This window comes from Excalfactoria chinensis, chromosome 1, assembly GCF_039878825.1.
Source record: "Excalfactoria chinensis isolate bCotChi1 chromosome 1, bCotChi1.hap2, whole genome shotgun sequence".
NCBI lineage: Eukaryota > Metazoa > Chordata > Aves > Galliformes > Phasianidae > Excalfactoria > Excalfactoria chinensis.
This window is the reverse complement of record NC_092825.1, coordinates 163,884,583-163,890,122: the sequence shown is the minus strand read 5'-3', so window position 1 is coordinate 163,890,122 and position 5,540 is coordinate 163,884,583.

The window sequence follows — 5,540 nt, the reverse complement described above, 5'->3', positions numbered from 1 at the left end:
TATTTCAAACTCATTTGAGTAAAAATAAAGAGTTCAGATGGTGTGAACAGCTCCAGTAAGAATATGCCATGTAGATCATTTGGGTATGGTGAAGTGTTCCCTTATAACATTAATTTTGTTAGCTGCTAAGTTGTCATAAATACTGCCTACTTCATCTGAAGTTATTTTACATGCTTTTTGCCAGATATTTTCCCCATGTTCTTTAGATTCAGGCAAAGAGTAACTCAGTTCCTTGGAAATCCAAATGAAATGCAAAAATACTCTTCGTATTTCACTTACCTGACGTATATTTCACAGAATCACAGAATTGTAGGGGTTGGAAGGGACCTCTAGAGATCATCGAGTCCAACCCACCTGCCAAAGCAGGCTCCCTACACCACGTTTGTTGGAGGATGTACTTTCCTAGGGAAATAAGAACACAAAGGTACCTTGCAGCAGCCCAGTGAAGACTGTCTTTCTGCAGATGTTTTCATACTTTGAGTGCTTTTGCCTCGTAAATTATTCAGGTGGAAGCATTACACTGCATAAGATCACACTGAAGAGCCGGAGAATGAAGACTGCTGCACAGGGATGAAAGGAAAGTATGCATAAGAGACTCTGTAACCAGTCTTCTCTTTTTCTCAAAACATCAAATCTGTAAGGATTTCTGATGTCTATAGAGAAAGAAATTGCTTTGGGGTTCTTTGCTTGAAGCAGACCATTCTCCTCGCCCTGCTATGCCTTTGAAGCACTGTAGAAACAGGCAAATGCAGCTCCTGGTGGGTGCTCCTGTGGCTTATGCTGTTTGGTTCACTTCCTGACACTAAAAAGATTAATATTGGACCAGCTTTCTGCTCTTTTATTTTGATCTTAAAGTGGCTCCACGAAGGTGCACAGACAGATATTTAAATCCCCTAACTGGGGTGATATTCAGTGCCAAAGTCAGAAGGATGTCATTTTTTCAACCTGACAATAAATAACCACCAAGATTTTTGCACCTCCAGCCCTTGAATTTAGTTCATCTATTCTGAAGTGAGGATTAACATCTCCCTTTTGGGTACTTAGGAAAATAATCTTTTCTATGATTTCTCAAGAACTAGGCTTAATGCCACGAGTTAAACACCAGAATGAGGGGCTTGGGGTTCTTTCCTGCAGTATCATGCAACAGGAAACCCACCAGAGCACTTGCATTCCTTCTCCACATAGACTGGACTTGTGGAGAAGCAGCTGTGGGATGTCCTTCTAACAGTGCCAATGTCTCTTTTACAGCTCTCCCAGTCAATCTAATGAACAACAAAAAATCCACTAATTCCAATGGTTATAAGCTATGCTCATTTTCTTTTGCAACTTGTTTTCCCTTGAATACATCTATGGGTTAGAACTTGCTTATTTATTTATTTTTGGCTGAGAAGAGTCAGGGACACAAGAAGCTCCATCAGCCATGTCCGCCAGCCCAGGATCAGACATGCTGAGCCCCACACAGGATTTGTGCCATGTGGGGGGCAAAGAGGTGGCTGTGCTGTGGGGCCATGCTATCTGTGGTTCCCAAACTGAAAAACAGATGGGTGTGGATTCAGTCATGCAGAGCCTCGTTTGCTGGTAGGAATCATCATAGATCAGTGGCTGTTTATGCGTCAATGATTCAAAGCCACCATTTTTTTTCCCACATACTACAGTACTCTCTTGTAGCAGGAGAGTCACGGACTGCAGACTGCATTGTTGGTGCAGAAGGAAGACCTTCATTGTAGCTGCTTACGACCTTTTATACCCGTGCAACAACCCCTTGCTCACATGTACCAACCAGGTGCCTCATGCCTGTTTACCTCTGTCACAAGTAGCTACCAAGCTTGTTTACTTATTTGCAAGGTAATGGCTTTCTCTGTCCCACACTCTCCCACAAAGATGCTCCATTGAGGAGCCTTGCTTCACTTCCCAACACATGCATTTTTGCGCATGAAAGCAGGTTTTGCAGCAAATGAAGTTTGGGGACTGTGTTTGTTAGACCAGTTGTTTCTTTGGAGCTCATATTTCTGCCATTAACTTTTCCCTGGAGCAGTGGTTGCAAGAGGAAAGCTTGTTCTGTTTCTAAGCATAAGTATTGAAAGGCTCACGGGTGAGAGAAGAGACTGTAAAGGGAGGAAGAAGCACATGGCGCAGACAGATGTTGGCAAGGAGCTTATGGAGCAGACATGGTCTCTGTGACCCTCCCATCTTCTGTAGTACCAGTTCCTTGTTGTCCATTTTCACAATGTAGCAGGGTGCGTGGGGTGCAAAGAATACTGCATTGACCAGACCATGGAAGCCATACATATGATCCATAAAGGCCTCCCTGTGTAGATAAGAACTGGGGACTTTCTGGAGGTACCATCAGTAAGGAAAAATTCAACAACCTTGTCACCTGAATGGCTAAAATTAGTATGGAAAACAGAAATACAAATATCAGTAATCATTCATATGTATATTTGTTACTTTACTACTTCTAAGTTTATAGTAACCTGTAATATTGAGAGAGAGATTTGCATTCAGGGTAATAATTCGTGTTAGCTTGATGCCTACTTCCTTCATTAATCATAGGTATACTTGACAGTTGGAATTTGGAATAACCTGTGACAGGGAAATCTGAGCGATAGAGCCTTTGTGCACTTGTGTATTACAGCACCTTACAAACTCCCTGCTGTAATCTCCATAGAGGGTGGATAATCCTTTAGGTCACGACACCCCAAGGTGTTCACACCCAGATCTGAGTCTGGCTCTTTCTGGCCCTTGTTGTGGTTGACTGCCTCAGCAAGTGGCAGCAGCCAGACCCAATGGCCAACATGTTTTCAGCTGCCAACAGCAGATGCTTCCCCTTTTCCCTTTGCTGTCTGTAACTTCCCCCTCCACGGCAATAAAGAAGCAGAGCAGGGCATGCATCCCTGCTCTCCTGCCTTGTTTTATCTCGTGAGCTCTTTGTGCCACTTAAGACAGCACAGTAAAGCACTCCATTGCAGATAAAATACGACTGCCTGACACCACTCCATCTCAGTCACAGCAGTCCCTTCTAACTGCCTTTCTGGGGATGTGACACAAATTCAAGTCCTGAAAAGAGCTTAGGACTGAAGAATTTCTGGCCTGCTTGCAGCTTTGTGCATGTATTTCATGCCACCAGCTCAACGCGGCAGTCATGTGCAGCATTCCCCACTCCCTCCCCCCACTGCTGGGGTGTCAGGAGAAATAATTCTCACTCTGTGGCTGTGAAAGATAACACAAAGATCTCAGGAACACACAAACCAGGCAGCCCCCACCATCTCCAGCCCACATACACTGACATTGTGCTGCAGGTAACCTGAAGCACCAGCTGCCATATGCATCACTGCCCCATTGCTCCATTTCCTAAGGATGCTTGCAGGCATGATTTACAAGAGGCAGCGATTGTTCATGTTCTGCCTGTTGTCATCTACGCTCAAGTGTGTATGAGTGACGTTCCCATTTTTTTTCTGCATGCTGGGCTGTGGAAAAAACAAGCTGTTTCCTGATTATAGGGATCTGAGCTACACGCATATTATTCTCTGTTACACAATGAGTTTGATTACTAACATTCTGGAAATCACAGACTCCTCTTCTGGCAAAACCAGTTTTTTTCTGTAATCTCCCAGCATGGGGATGGCTGTCAGCTGAAAATGACTTTCCCAGGATTGCATTTTATCACCCTGTACTACAGTTTTCTTTCTCTCTCAAATCAGCTCTTATCTGTCTTTTCCACAAGATTTAGCCGGGTAGATGCTGGAAAGCCCCAACCAGGGCATCGCTCTGTTGCTCTCAGGATTAAATATGCTCCTGTTAGCAACAACTGCTGTGACATGCGGGAGCCCTGACTCTGACCAGGTTCCCACTGAGCCTGTGACTCCACACACCCAGAAAGTGATAAGCTACACTGTAGGAGTTTACAGATGAAATGTATGTAATGGGTATATAGGAAACACACAAATATAAGGATTATATGCAATATGGTAAAGGAGGAAACAGAAATAAGACAATTCTAGTGAACATGACAGAGTGTGCTCTTGATGCGTGAGCAACCTAACATTTTAGGTCAAGCTTTTTCAAGTGGTCAGGGCTATAGGGGGAGAGATAATATTGCTTTGTAGAGGTGTGCAGTGTGACACCTTTAGATTTCCTGACCTTTTCTGTGCCTGTGCTGTGTGCTGTGCTAAACAGTGGAAAGAAGAGCAAGAAAGAATCTCCACAGGTGGTACAGAGAGTTTTAAACCCCATGGGAAGGATGGGAAAGAGAAGGTAGTCAGATGAAGAGAGCTGGCATCTATCTGAGTAAAAGCTGCAGGATCATATTGGATAAAATCCAATCTGGGGCCACCAGGTTCAAAAGAACTGTGGAGCATTCACAGATGGTCCAGCAGAGGGTTATCAAGGTGGTCAGAGTCTATAGCACACAGCCTAGGAGGAGAGTTGGGTGACTAAGGAGGCTAAGGGCTAAGCTGCGTGTGCCTAAGGCAGCCTACCACTGCCTGAAGGGCTGCTGCAGAGACCTTACAGCCAGTCTCTTCTTGGTAATGCCAGACAATAAAAGCAGGGACAACAGCCAGGAGCTGTGGCCTGTGACTTCTGGGTGGAACATAAGAACTTCACCATGAGAGTAGTGCGACACTATCAGTGCATTTCTCCAGAGAGGGGAATCCCCATCCTTGGAGATTTTCAGCACTTGGCTGGACAGCATCAAGGTCTAGATTTGGTAGCACCCCTACTTTGAGCCAGAGTTTGGTCCAGAGGTCCCTACCAGCCAACACGTCTAAAATTGCAGCCATGTCCTAGTTTTCTGTCTCTTCTCTCATATCTTTCATACTGAATAAATGAAGAGTAGGGACTGATCCTTGGTTTCATGGACAAGGGACGCAGTCTCCTACCTCCTCTGCTTTAGACTTGTTTCTTCTGGAGCAGGCTGGCTGCTTATCTGCTACATAGCACTGGGCCCCATGTGTCACCTGGGCCCCATACAGTTCCTCTAAATCATAAGACATGGTTACTGTTTGTGGAAGATTTTTGCAGTTCTAAGTGTATGCAGTAACACGAAGGCAGTAGTGGAGAACATAGTGCTGTAGTGTGGCAAAGGGGCATGTGGGGCTATGTGAGAGCCTGCTAAAATGGTGTTGAAGGACTGTATAGGAAAGTAGGAGACGAATAAAGTGCAATCATGTCCCTGGTCCTTTTTGGAAATGGTCTTCCTTTGGACTATCCATTAAGCCATCCCCAGGCACCATCTGGGAGAGAGCTGATCACAGCTGTCCAGAACAGAGCCAGGAGGGAGCTGGTGGGTGAACAAAGGGGGTCATCAGAGAGCTTTTGTGCTGGAGCTCCCTCTGCCCTTCCAGAAAGACCTACTATTTTAAACCTGCCCTAAGTATCTTTCCATACTCATTTGAAGGACTCTGGCACCGTCAGTGACATCTCTCTGGGTTGGCAGGATACCTTCTTAGGGCACAAGAGGAGGCAAGATGGCTATCCATTACCTGCTGGAGGAGGCATGGGAAGGACAGCAGAGGAGAGGGGTATGAACCAGACAAAAA